The following is a 14,973-nucleotide window of genomic DNA, read 5'->3' as shown; positions in this document are numbered from 1 at the left end:
CTTTTGTCTTCCCTACAAAGAAAAAAAACCACCACAAAACAACAGGTGAAGGAAAAAAGAGAGGTGGTTGGGTTGTTTTTTTTTTAAAATATTTTGTTGTCTCTATGCAGCTATAGTAGCAGGGTGTGTTCTCAGGTTTCATTTTACATTCTGATAAAGTGGCATTGTTCTTGAGAGATACAGAGGAATCTTCTGGATAACATAAATAGAAAAACCATTCCCTGGAGCAATTAATCTTTTTAGCATATTATAATATTTATAACCACTAAGACTAGGTGATTCCTATATTTGGTATATTTATTGTTTCCTGTAGTTAATCTGTAACTGCTGTTTTAAGTGAGTTGCAGGAAACACTTTGCAGACCAGTCTGTGCCATCAGTGTGGTAGGAATATCTTGGGACTGTTGGTAAAGACTTCTCCTGTCACAGCTCTTCTGGGACTATCACCACTTTCTCTTCTGCTGGACAACCAAGTGTCTTTTCTGCATCTTTCTTATCTGTTTTTAATATATGTGAATTCAGAATAATACAGTGAATGAGCGATGCATGCAGATGTTGAAGATTAGTAACCAAATGTTCAGTTGACCATACTGAGCCATCTATCATAATCCAGTGGGTGGCATTTATTCTCTTGATGGGACAGGAGATAGGAGTAGCAGAACGGGGATGCATGGATTGAGAGCAGCCCGGCAGAGAAGGAGCTTGGCAGTACTGGCGGATAAAAGGTGGGACATGAGCTGGCAACGTGTGCACACAGCCCAGAAAGCCGACCGTACCCTGGGCTGCACCAAAGGCAGCGTGGCCAGCAGGGCGAGGGAGGTGACTGTGCCCCTCTGTTCCGCTCTGGTGGGACCCCACAGGGGTACTGCATCCAGCTCTGCAGCCCTCAGCGCAGGGAAGACACGGACCTGTTGGAGTGGGTCCACAGGAGGGACACAAAGATGATCAGGTGATGGACCACCTCTCCTATGGGGACAGGCTGAGAGAAGGCTCTGGGGAGACCTTATTGCAGCCTTTCAGTTCTTAAAGGGGGCTTATAAGAAAGCTGGGGACCGACTTTTTAGTATGGCCTGCAGTGGTAGGACAAGGGGGTAGTGATTTTAAACTAGAACAGGATAGAGTAAGACTACATAGAAGGAAGAATTTTTTCATGAAGAGAGCGGTGAATCAGTGGAACAGGTTGCCCTACCACAGAGAGGTGGTAGATGGCCCATTCCTGGAAACATTCAAGGTCAGGGTGGACGGGGCTCTGAGCAACCTGATCTGGTTGAAGATGTCCCTGCTGATTGCAGGAGGGTTGGACTAGGTGACCTTTAAAGTCCTCTTCTAACCCAAACCATTCTATGATTCCAGGAATGTTACGTGTATATTTTTTTTTCCCCAAGGTGGTTTGGATGTTGAAGTGAATCACTCAGCATAGTGAAGCAGCCACGCTTTTCCTCCAGACTTACTGTGATGCTTAAGCCTGACTATATAGTTCAGAGGATGGGAGTTGTCCTGTATTAAATACTAACTTTCCATTATTCCATTGTCAAATTTCTGTTTGCTCAGAGAGCAATATGAATTCTGTTGTTTAATTGTCAGTGGTTGCTGATGGAACTACCTTGCATGCTCAGTGAATTTTAAGTCTTGTGAAATAGCATTTGACTGACTGAATTGCCAGCGTTGTGAATTAACCTTGCTCTGCCCTTCTCACTTCACCTGTGCCACTCTGGTGCCATGGTGTGCCTGCCCCAGTGTGTTGTTTATCCTAGTCTGCTCTGCACACGGTGGTAAAGATCTTAACCCTTTCTCTTCATAAACGTTGTGTCTTTTGCAGCATCTTGTTATGTGTTGGTTCATTACACACCATTGTCTTCAGGTTTTTTGAGAGCTTTATCAAGAAGCCAAAGTTGGCCAGTGCCCAACTTGGACAGAAGACCTAATTTCTCTTTCCTTCCCAGGGAACATGATCTGAGCTGCAAAGAAAGAATCAGTTCATAAAGAGAGGTCAGCTATTGGAGTGGTTTAGGAATGTGGGTTATGCACAAACCCAAGAAAAGCTCTCAAGTTCCTTCCACAGGAACAGCTTACCTGGTTAAAGGTGTGTGTTTTGACTTGGTTAGTCAACGTCAAAGGAAAGATATGAGGCAGTGCCTGGACAGGCTCTGTGGAAACCTGATAAACCTTTGAAATCCAGGTGAACTCTTACAGTTAAACAGTTCATTGCAAAAGAAATAATTTCCAAAGCTTGGGGAAAGTCATCTATTCCAAGTAAACTTTGCAAAGGTCAGATGCTAGTGGGAATTCTTGTGTGTTCTATGTTCTTGTCTCCTAGAGGCTGGCTTCTTCCAGAAGTACTAGTACTCCTGTAAAAACATCATGCTTTTAATTTTTTTACATTTTGCTGTTTTTAAATCTATGGGAATTGAGAGGAAGATGCAAATGCAGTGTACTACTCTTGACATGTTTCAGTGAGCAAGCAACAGCTTTCAAGACCAGTGGTTTCACAAATAACTAGCATGTCTGTTGCAAGAGGCTAGCACTTGTGGCCACCAGTGTGACACAGCATCTCCCCCTTCAGAGGTGACTTGCGTGTGTCACTGTGTGTGGAAAGGAATGAGGCAAAGGGAACCCAGGGCAGAGAGAGATGGGACAAAGGAAGTGGATTGAGAGGCAAACCAAAGCGTGGGAGAATATTTGAGCAGTGGTGACAAGGAAGGTGTGAGCTCTGCCTGCTCCTGGGGTGAGTTTACACATGTTACTGCTCACAGTCTCACCTCAGATTTTCTGTAAGAAATCTGCTAGTAACATGCTGATGGCTGGCTGCCGAAGTCAAAGCATACATAGCTTTGTAGAGCAGCGATGAAAGCTTGTGTTTGGGCTTAGTACTGTATCTAGCCCAAGCACAACTCATGGCTTGAAGTTAAGAGGACCCTGACAGAGGGAGAAGGGAGAGGGAGTTGGGGGAGAGACTGAGATCGTGAGCAAGCGTGGTGCAATTCAGAGCACCAAAATAAAATAATCTTGGATTATTGCTTTTCAGAGACAGTTCAGTGGTAGATTGGGAAGACATAGACATTCGGAGTCAGGCTTTCTTGACTAATGCTTAAAAAACATCTTCACAAATTGCCAGGAACTTGAAAGCTCTGAGTGATAAACGTTGCAGAGGCTGTGGCTGCAGGCTTGAATGCTGATGTGTTGTAAAGCGATAGCCAAGCCAGTGCAGAACAGCAGGACTGGGATCTGCAGGCTCAGGGTCTGTCCCAGGTGCCCACAGAGGTGGGAGGCCCCTTTATCAAGGGGCCAACTGCAACAACTTCAGTGAGTGTCCCACTAGTTCTGAGTGATTTGGAACAAATTTAGAGCTAGAAATAAACACAACCTTAAAAACACTTCCAGAAAATGGGATGGACTTGCTGCCTGTTTAAGCAGACATCTGTTGAAATGCTGCGGTGGTATAACCAGATGTTGAGTCACCATTTACTGGGAATGATGATTACTACCAAGTCTTAGGAGTTACAAGCTTGATTCCACTGTTGTTGAAATGAAGATGTTCTTTGTCACTAATAGTACCAGACCTTGTCTTATGTGGGAGCTGTTAGACGTCTGAATGCGCTAGTGTATGTGAATAAACAACAAATATGAAACAGTCTTTCCATTAGCTATATGTTCTAGCTGTTGGAGTCCATAGCTAGTTGATCCTCATGAGAAGCTGTAATGTTCATAGAGTGGCAACCTTGAGCTTACCAACCACAGGGCAAGGTGACACTTCCGTTTACTTTGGGGTAGGTAGGCTAAACCAGTATTCCTCTGGAAGAACATGTTCAGCAACAAGGCTGAGAGTAGCTGGCTTAATGTCACCATGAGAAAAATTGAACTTTTGAATTTTGCTATGAAGCCTTTTACCACTTGCAGAGAACATTAAAACATGCCAGTCTGTGAAGTAATTCCTTGATTCTGACGGCACCAATGTTGGATTCAAGCAGTTGTTTCCTTGGATGATTGTACTCTTGAGATATTTTTTCATACCTCTATTGCTTTAAAATTAAGAACTCAAACAGTCTCTGCTATCTGCCACACGATCAGGAAGGATGGGGGTAACAACTGTTACCCCATGTAGGTTGAGAGAATTGTTAATACTTTTTTCAAAAAAACACATTCTATATAGACAGATTTGAGTTGGATTTGATTTTACCTTCTTTGCTGATATTTCCAAATTTGGTCTTTTCCTGACTTTCTGGTATCAGTGATCTGAGAGGCACAAAATTCTTCATATGGGTCCAGCCAAGTGAGGATGAAATACTGAGACACAACCCATAGGACTGTCCGTCCCAGCTTGTGGCCTGGTAGCAGCAGGGAACTCTGATACAGAGCACATCTTAATTTTTCTACAGCAGAGCAGGAGGATTAAAATCATCAACCATGTTATGCCAAACTTCTCCTTCAAGGAATTGAGGTCTTTGAGTATAATATTGGTGTGCCAGTTAATTCATCAAACTCGGGTAAGTACTGTTTGTATGGGAAGAAAAGCAAGACCCTTTAACTGGGTGCTGCCAGTCTTGAGAATATTAATTGCTACTTCCTCATCAGATCTATAAATTGTGAATTATTTAAATTTTAATGGTTTAGAAGTTAACAGATGTGGTTAACTTTTCAATTAATCCTGTTAAAAAGAGAAACGGAGAGTATTAAAAAATCTCATGCAGTAATACCTCTGGGTTAAAAAAATATCCTTGATGCGTTTTACCACTGAAATCCATATTGGTAAGATGAACTTTCAGAGCATGTCTGCAGAAACAGGAACGTGTATCTTGTTTCAGCAGCCTCCTTGGCAGCTGTATGTGTGACTGTCCCACTCATCCCATCCCACACCACAGCACACTTCTGGACTGCTTGCTTCTTTGTTTGTGATGACCATGGGTTGCTTTTCAAGAAAGCAATGTCAAGATAAGCATCACAGTGCCTGAAATAGCCTCAGCATAAGAGTGAGGCAAAGTCCTGCCTCCCAGGAAACCATGGACAGACTTGAAAAATTCTAGACCACAGATTATGCTGGTAGGCAAAATCTGTTTAAGTATCTATCCATGTATATAGCTAGCTGTCCACACCAGCCACTTGAGAAACATGCTGCTGCGCTTTAACCCCATCTGGCAACTAAGCACCACACAACCGCTCGCTCGCGCTCCTCATGGTGGGATGGGCGAGAGGATCAGAAGTGAGAAAACTCGTGGGTTGAGATAAAGGCAGTTTAACAGGAAAAGCAAAAGCTGCACATGCAAGCAAAGCAAAGCAAGGAATTCAGTCAGCACTTCCCATGGGCAGGCAGGTGTTCAGCCATCCCCAGGAAAGCTGGCTCCATCACGCGTAACAGTTATGGGGAAGACAAACACCATAACGCTGAATGTCCTGCCCTCCTCCTTGCCCCAGTTTGGATATATCTCAGCATGTTGTTCTATGGTTTGGAATATCCCTTTGGCTAGTTTGGGCCAGCTGTCCTGCCTGTGTCCCCTCCCAACTTCTTGATCCCATGCAGCCCCCTTGCTGGCAGGGCCAGAGAAACTGGTAAGTCCTTGTTTTAGTATAAACATCACCCAGCAACAACTAAAAATGTCAGTGTCCTGTCAACATTGTTCTCACACCAAATCCAAAGCACAGCACTGCACCAGCTACTAAGAGGAAAATAACCGTGTTCCAACTGAAACTGGGATACTTGTTCTTCACCATATAGCTCCAAACTCACCAGATCCCTGAGTGATGTGATCCTTCCCTCTTCCTCATCAATTGAAAAGCCTGTCCCCAGAGTAATCTCCTAGAATTTACACTGATTTTGGAACAGGATTTGGACTAGAGCAGGATTTGTCAAGAGGATTCCCCCCCTCCCCTTACTTGCCACAGTGAAGGACTGGACTGAGCTCTTAGCATGGGCAGGAGTTCAGCATTTGTTCTGTTTTGGATCCCAGCTGTAACACTTCAGAAGAGCCAGATGTCAGGAATCCCTAACTCAAGACATCATCTCTTCCCTGAAGACTTCTCTACTGGGAAAGTCCTTGGACTAGACAGTTGATAAGAATTTATATTGTGCTTTGTAAACTTTGCAAAGGAAATGTTGTACCACCCAAGAGTTCCTTCAGTGCGCTGCCTGACTTCCAAGTTACACCTTAAGGCATGTGGCTGATGCCTTACCCCCACCACCCACAGAAGATTTCTGACACTGATGACCAGGGATGTCCCAACCAAAAATCCAAAACCTTGAGAGAAAATGTCATACTGCCTAAATCAGAGACGCATTGTGTCTTGTGCTTCCTTTTGCTTCTAATGGCTCAGTTTGGGTAACAGCCTTACGTTGAAGTGTTGGTGACAGAGAACTACACTGGCCTGCATTTCATGCCTGGAAATGTTTTGTATTTTACTCAAAGCACAATATCCATGAAGGAAATCCCTGGACTTGAAATGGCAGGACTTAATTCTATGAATGCGTTTATCTAAAATCTGTTTTATCTTGCAGCATTAACTTTGCCGAGGAATGATGTGGTAAAGAAAGGACTGTATGTGCATGGAGAAAGGAGAGAGAACTTCCACCAAAATGCCTTTTGCAGCCTTACTTCATTATTTAATATAGTATTCAAGAAACCACAGGCTGGGACTGTGAGGAGTGCTGATGGGTTTTGCAGATAATCCAAGCTGCTTAAGGGACTGTACACAGAAAATACCAAGACTCTGTACCTTCCCTCCACAAACCTGTTCATGTTGCTGGCAAGCCCTCTGTTATACTCATCAGTGCAGTCCTGGCCACCAGAGTACTTGGTACCTTGGTAAGGATTAGACTACTACTTTAACCCACATGATATTACCCATATTTTCAAAGGGAAGACATTTTAAACATACTGCCTTTAACTCAGCCTGCATTTCTTTTTCCTTTGTACTCTTTGGAAGCTAAAATTAACCTCTTCTTCAAAAATGAGGAATAAGTAGCACTTGTTTTTCACAGCTCTGAGGGAAAAGGAGGCAAAGAAGTCACAGGTTATTCTAGTTTGAATCCCAGTTGTGACAAAGTCAAAGAACAGCTAGATGTCAGGTACCAAACCTCTCAGAAAGGTCCTCTGGCTGAGGGTCTCTGTGTCCTCACCCTCCCATTTTACCCTCTTTGTCCCTAATTAAGGAACAGGCACTGATTTGTGCCATGTAATGCCAAATCCTCCAAGACAACCTTAGAGCCCCAAATTTTCCAAAGGTCCAGGACTCTCTGTTTTCCTTTTGGCTAGAGAAGGTCTGGTTCCTTGTACACAACCAGGCACTGGGGTGGTAGTGCAGTTAGGAGTGTTCACTTGACGTTTGTGTCAAAACATTGCTGAAAGCAGCCAAAACAGTCTCAGGACTCTGCTCCCAACTTCTTTCTTGATGCTACATGCCATTCAGTGATGGCAGGACAGGGCTATGCCAGGTCAGCCATTGCAGGCAGGGAGCAACACCTGGCATGCTGAAGGTGCTGCTCGGAAGCGCCTCTTATGGTCAAGGAAGCTGCGGTGAGCAGCTCATCACCATGGACTGCAGCCTAGTGCTGCAACCTTTATCCTTGGCAAAGGCAACTGGTGGTGGACACAATGCACCGTTACTTGAGCTTACATATTATTTAGACTAGTAGTATAATTAGGATTCATGTTAAACTTGTAATATTCTATTCTGAGAAATGTTTTGTAACATTTTGTTTTTACTATGTGAGCTGTTTTTATTGGGTTTTTGTTTTGTTTTTTGGGGGGTTGGTTTTGGTTCTTTTGGTTTGTTTTTTGTTTTCGCTTGGCATCATCAAAACAGCCATCTTTGGGGACATCCGGATCATATGACTGTACAAAAACTTGTGAGGTTTCATCCATCAGAAGATAGTGACTTCCCCCTGCAGATAACCAACATGACAGATTATGCAATTTCTGGGTAGATAAATGTTAACAAGCATTATCTGGCTTCAAATGCAGGAACAGTGTACCAGAAACACAGCAGCAATTGTAGTCCAGTTGCTTGTTCATATAGAACTACTTTTTCATATAGAACTACTATAAGACTACTTTTTTTCAGTAGCGTAAATCCATTTGAGACAATATGACCAACTTGCTTTTAGAAACAACAATTCTGCAGGCAGAAAAACTAGTTTACAAACACTTGAGTGCTGACTCGTGCCAGTATCCCAGACTTGACGCTGTGTAAATGACTGCTTCCTGGTTGCTGCTAGTGGTTTGTACCGTGGCAGGTTCGCCATCAACATCAGCGTCCGTAAGGGGGATACACAGAGTGAGAACATTAGCTAGTGTAAATGGTCATGACCCAGGTGACTAACTTCAGGGAGAAGTATAAATACAGGATGCTTCACCTCTGTTGCATCAGGCCTGAATGCCCATATTAGATGCCACACTCCTAAAATCAGCAGGAACTTTGCTAGGGAGTGAAATCACAACTTGACTAGTGGAGAAGGTCTGGAAACAAAGGAGGCTCTGTAACATGTTGTAACTTGGCCTGTGGAGCTAGGAGAGTTTTGGCAATCCTGCTACCATTTCTGTAGCGTGGGGTGTGCCTACTTCTCTGCATTTCCCTGTTGGATGTCCCCTCCAGCATGTGCCTGCAGAACTGTGCCACCATACAACCCTCCTCGGTCCCTTCCCACACAAGCCGCGTAGATGTCTGCTGCACTGTGCAAGCTGGGGTCGTGAATGATTGCCCGGGAGCTGTGGTCGCCTTCTCCTGGTGGCACTCCCAGCTAACCTGCAGCTAGGCAAGAGCACGTGGGTTATTCAGGAAAAGCTTGTGTACAAGTAGGGGGAGTTAACAGATTTATTTTTTCCTAGCAGTTGTTAAAATTGAGGTCAGACACAAGGAGAACAAAGCTTGCTGGTGTGAAGGAAAGAGGATGGCACTGCTAGAGCATATTTCCTCACAAGCTGGACAGGAGGATCTTTGCTGGAAGATGCAAATAACCGATGCCAAATCTGCTGGGCACAACCAATGCATGCTATCACCTCTATTTAAAATCATTCTTGGTTATATGCTAAACAAGGGTCAAGGGTCAAGTAAGTGGCTTACATGAAGACATGACTACCCTGCAGCCTGTATCACCTGCCTAACCTGCCAGCTATGAAAAAACCCACCGTGCCATTTCAAGGGAAATATTCGGAAGGGGCAAAACAAGCCCACTGCTGGGACAGACCTCAACTCTTAGATGTGAAAATAACCACACACAACGTAAGAGTCAAACTTCCCGTTAATGCAGTTTGCACCTGGCAACATATGTGACACCTCAGAAGGAGAAGGAGTTATGTTCCAGCGTGCCTTTTGGCCCCTTGCTGGGAGCTGTGTTTGAGGAGCCCCTCGTATTCACCTTTCCTCCCTTCTGTTGCACTCAAGGTCTTGTTTATGGGCAAAACCAATACCTTACATATAAGTAAAGCCAAGAATTTATTGTTAATTGCGATCTGAAGAGTCTATTATTGCTAATCCAGATTCAATTGTTATAGGAAAAGAAAATATAATGCAGTTAAAATACTTCAATATGTATCTTGATACTTCAAAAGTATCAGTAATAGTATTAATATCACAGTTAAGTAACAAACACCTAGTTTTTATCCATTTTCTTGGAATTCTCTTCACCTTTCTCTTGTTTCTCTGGGTCTTAAAGTCAGCATTTTCAGCCTGCAGAATTAGTTAACACTGTAAATCTGCAATTTCTGGTGACCTTTGTTGGGAATATTGTCATGCTGATGCCCTAGGATCTACCTGAGGTCTTTTGTCTGCATTTCCTAACATTTACACCTTTCTCTTTTTCTCACTGATCTGCAGCTCCATGTTACAGCTGAATTTACTGTATGTGGTGAATTTCACATACACTGAAGGCTATTTCTTTGTTCTCTTTGGTACAACTAAACCCAGTTTTGTCCAGCTCCAGGTCTGTATTTCTCTAACTGACCATTGATGAGGAGCTGTGGGGTCTCCAATGCCAAACCTGTGACCCAGCTTTTATCACTGCATGCCTGTTCCGCTCTACACTGCATGCTGTGTCTCCGCTTCGCCAGTCCTTTGCAATTGTACCAGCCTGGTATTTCTCAACTCTGTATTGCGTTAGTCATAAACATGTCATTATACATAGCGCTACTGCTTATTGCTGCTATTTATATAAAACTGCACCATACGAAGATAAAGAAAATTGAAAGAAATTACTATAGGCAAACTGATCAGCAAGCCCTCGTTCTGAAGCTCTGCAAACTTACTGCAAAGCTGGTTGCCTGCTGCTTGGAAGTGGCAATGCCAGATTACAGGGCTGTACTGCTGCACTTCCCAGGATTTCTTGCCTGCCTCTCAGGGAATAAGGCATACTATCTTGTGGAGTCCTTTAAATATTTATGATGTAGTACGTCCAATGCAAGTCTGTATGTCTCTAGTTGAGTTCACCAATGAAAGAGATTACCCAGATTTGGAAGTTTTGGAGATCAGTAGCTATGACTGAAGCAGCAAAGCAAGGAAGCAGTGCATGTTTTTTTTAACCTCATGTGTCATCCTGCACTGAATTAAGCTTTTGTTGTACAAACACATCTTTCAGGACCTTTCCTGCCACTAGTACTCTGCTACCAAACTGGAATCACAGCTTTGAATCATTTGTCAGGATCATCATCAAAGACATGAGAAAGTCTTGCTTGTATGTTAATCCTTTTAGCTCTGATTTTCTCATTTCAGTGGTTCATAATACACGGGGGTAGTAAGCAGATGGAACTAGCTTACATGGCACTACTTCATGTGAATTCTTTAAAAAAGGACTTTTCAAGTAGTATGTGTTTGTCTGAAGCTTTGAATACCATTGTAACATAGAAAAAGCATAGTATAGAAATACATCTCTAATTTCATTTCCAAAACTTCTGTGTGGGAGAAAGGAAGCCTGTAGGACTGAGAACGTGTGCAGCTACTGAAAGGAATTCTCTGTATTTCAATCCATGTTAAGAAGCATGAAAAAAACCCAGAATTTTAAAACTAGTGTAGACATTTTGATTTTAATTTTGCATATGAAAAGCTAGAGAGGAGAGATGCCTGTTTATATTTTGAATTGGACATTATGATTTACCTGGAACTCTGTTGCAGAAAGCTTTTTCACCAGAAATTTCAAATGTGTTTTTGCCTTAATTTACATGAAAAGCAAATGCAGTATTGCCTTTGAAAGGGAAAATCCAAGATATTCTTCTCCTCACCTGAAAGCAACAGGTGCTCCCTCCCTATCACCTCAAAGCGGACGTCATAAGGATGTGATTTTTTTGCTAAAATGGAAATGGGCTACAGCATCTGAGCCTGTTATTTAGGTCTCACTGATATCTGAAAAACACTAGTTTTATTGCCAAACCTCAGAGAAAGCGGGATTTAGCAGTTTCTCCTAGTCAGCATTTACAAAGCTGTGGTCCACAAGCTCTAGCTGGAGCCTCCTGTCTCAGTGGTCTGCTTTCTCCAGTAATGAAGAACATCGCCAGACTGTATGCTGGCTGGGTGATGACACTGGAAAAAACAATTCAAAAGCCCGACAACAGGGAGTCAGGAGATAGTGGAGAAGGGATATGTCTTCAATTTCATCCCACACGTGTGCCCTGTGAGAGCTGTGGCCTCAAACCAGTACTGCAGGCTGTGATGGCAGATTCCCCATCTCTCTGCTGAGCATTGTGAATGCCCACGAGAGCCTCAGTCCCTTGGAAGCTTTGGGGGAAACAGACATAAAACTCCCTTGGGCTTGCCTGGAGGGTGACAAAGGCACCTACACATGTCCACTGCTTAGGCAGGGAATGCATGCACTTATTTTAAAAGAGACACTTTCCCAGAGGCCTTAAAATTAGAGACTTAGGGAGGTATACCAGGTGCTAAGAAGATTTAATTCCACCACAGCTAAAAAGTAGCATCCTTAGAAAGCCATGTCTGATGATCTAGCCTGGAATTACAAACCAGTAAGTCTGACTCCTACATCAGACAAACAGGGAGAAACTAGTAAAGGAGGAGTGTGCTTAAATATTTTCTTCTTGTGTACGAGCATCTGAGCTATGCAGGCACTTGGGTTGGTTGCCAGCAGTGCCGCTTTCAGCTGGAAAGTGTTAGGGCCACACCATGTCTCTGCTTCTCCTCGGGTGTTGGTCCTACATCCTGTTGGATGTCCCCTCCAGCATGTGCCTGCAGAACTGTGCCACCATACAACCCTCCTCGGTCCCTTCACACACAAGCCGCGTAGATGTCTGCTGCACTGTGCAAGCTGGGGTCGTGAATGATTGCCCGGGAGCTGTGGTCGCCTTCTCCTGGTGGCACTCCCAGCTAACCTGCAGCTAGGCAAGAGCATGTGGGTTGTTGAAGGAAAGCAAAGTCCCAGAAAACCTGGGTTAAAGCCCTTGTCATAAGGTTGGCAAGCTTGTTTCCAGAGGCAGTCTTGCTAAACTTTGCCAACCGTGTCACCTCTTGCCTTCCAGACCTCATTCATCAGTGAGGGTGCCCCGAAATCTGGATGACTGCTTGCAACACCAGATAAGACCTACAGGGTATGACAACTCAGCACTTGTGGTATTTGTTACTGTTAGATTTTCACAAGGGCCAAATGTGTTAATGGGTTCAAGAAGAGGCTAGAGAAACTCACAGAGAATAGCTCCATAGGTGCAACTTCCAGTGCAGGCAGCTGTGAAATGGCTGGACACTGGAGGGCAGATGGGGGGAGAGAACTCTACAGGCATGCCCAGTGCTTATACCCCAACTGGCTGCTGGCCACTGTGGGGATCAAGAGGTTAGGCCAGCAGACCTTTGGGCTAACCCAAACAAACTGTTTTTTAACTTTAAGTGTTGTTACAATGCTGCAATTCTATAGGAGGGACAGCTAGAAGATAATTCAATTGCCTAAATGCCAGCATCTGGCACTGTTAGGTGTTCTGCCATCCCTTCAGCTCCTCTCCAAGGAATGCTCAGGTAAAGTTCTGCACAGCTCTGTGCAGATACCTGGGGCATCCTTGGTGGCTAAAATGTCCCTAAGCACATATGGTTGGGCTCTCATTGTTTCTGGGACCAGCTCAGAATTGGTGCAGGGGTGGGGGGTGGGGGCTCTTCAAACAATGGTACTTTTGAAGGAATTGAATGTTCAGGTTCTGGTGGTCACAAGCCACAAGGTTTTGGGCACTGCAGCATTAGGAAAGGGTAAACGCCAGTACTTGTCATTAATCTGTTTTGAGATCTGCCCCTGGGTCTTTAGTCTGTTGACTCATCTCTGTACAAACCTGCTGTTCACAGCCAGAGAAAGAAGATATTTGCTGAGGCAACAGTGCCTCATACACCCAGGTGGCACCATCTCAGGGCTCAAAATGTGCAGAGGAGCCTGACAACAGCTAATCCTTCAGGGTGACTTAAGTCACTCCTGAAGAGAGCAGACCATGGAGAGAAGGGAATTTGGGACACTACTAAGCTCTCCAGACCAACAGTGTAATGGCCGTGTGCTGATGAGTAGAGCAAATGAGAAGGTGGCTGTTGAGGTAGGTAGCCCCTTGCTGAATCGTGCTGCCATGGCAAGCATGCCCCAGCAGGGAAAACTATCTGACTCACATGCCACCAGCAAGTTTCTGGAAACAGGAACCAAAGCAGTCCCTGGTAATTTGGAGAGAAAGCTCCAGAGAACAACAGAAAAAAATACATCCTATTTGTGGTTATTTTAGTGATGGTACCACACAGACCGAAGCAATAGCTGCAGTCAGACAGGCTCCACGGGGCGGCAAGCAAAGCATTGCCCCCACTGGCAGCTAACACAGCTTCTCCTCCCCACCACCTCCAGCTGCTCCTGCGGTCAATGCTTTGCCCGTGTCCTGGAAGAAAGAACCTCTGCCCTCTCCTGTGCAGCTACTTCCTTGCCACCTTTTTCCCTCCTACTTGTGCCTACATGATCCCATACACCTGTAAAAATCCTCATTTCAGAGGCCTGGCAGGCATGTCAGAAAACGATCGAGGCTTCCCTTCTTGGTGCGTGTCCGCACCAAGGGCAGAGGCTTCACAACCGCTCCCCCCTCCGCAGCCCATTCCAGCACTTCGTGATCATCCTTAGGGAGGCCTCTTTGAGGAGCAGCTAGCTGAGATCTCCTCTCTGGCTTTGGTTCCCTTCTCTTTGTCCTCTTCACTGAGGACAGATTGTTCTGGTTTTTGTTGCAACAAGCTGCAGACTGCTTTCCTGTTCTTCCTTACCCTGTCCCCTCTGCAACGATGAAGCACAGCTTTTCAGCGTCAAAAGCTATTTGATCCTGCTAAACACTGGATCCAATTAACTGTTCTCTTCTCTGAAGAAAAGAGAAGGGGCTGAGCACAGAAATTTCTCATGCATGTCAGACCTCCAGTGATTGTTTGACTGTGGTTGACAGGAGATTGTCAATATTTTTGAGAAATGTGAGAGAATAAAAAACCTCAAACCCCCACAACATTGGGTTTTTTCCACTTTGTCTGAAATCTTTAAAAACCTGAAGTTTCATTATTTCAAGGTGGGGGATAAAAATAAATGATATTTAGTAAACACTAGTTGCCAAACCTCTAAAAAAGATGAAGTGTCTAGTGTTTTTGCTTTCCCTTCTCCATCTGAAAACAGATCTGTGGTAGATTCACAAGAAAAAAAAATATTTCAAAATAACTACCCTCTTCTCTGGAATGACCCTGATCTCAAATCAACTGAAAAAACTTGTCAAGCAACGTGCCTCTAACAGCAGGCATAGTGCTAAAAACAAATAATATCTGCTTGTGCTTCCCCGGCATGAGAGGACAAGGTAAAGGCAAGGAACGCTGAGGACGTGTAGCTGGGCCGCGGCATCCATTGGCCAGGTGCTGCCGGCACTGTGCACTCTTTGGGCTGGAAAGGCTCCTCAGCTTGGAGCGGTGAGCTGGTGAGGGTCCCTGCAGTGGGGTCAGACCCATGTGGAGACACTGGACTGTGTCTCCTGCGAGCAGAGCTGGGGACCGTCCCCAGAAAGCAGGTTGG

This window comes from Falco cherrug, chromosome Z, assembly GCF_023634085.1.
Source record: "Falco cherrug isolate bFalChe1 chromosome Z, bFalChe1.pri, whole genome shotgun sequence".
In the NCBI taxonomy this organism is placed as follows: Eukaryota; Metazoa; Chordata; class Aves; order Falconiformes; family Falconidae; genus Falco; species Falco cherrug.
The sequence above is the reverse complement of the archived record's forward strand: the minus strand, read 5'-3'. Positions refer to the sequence as shown.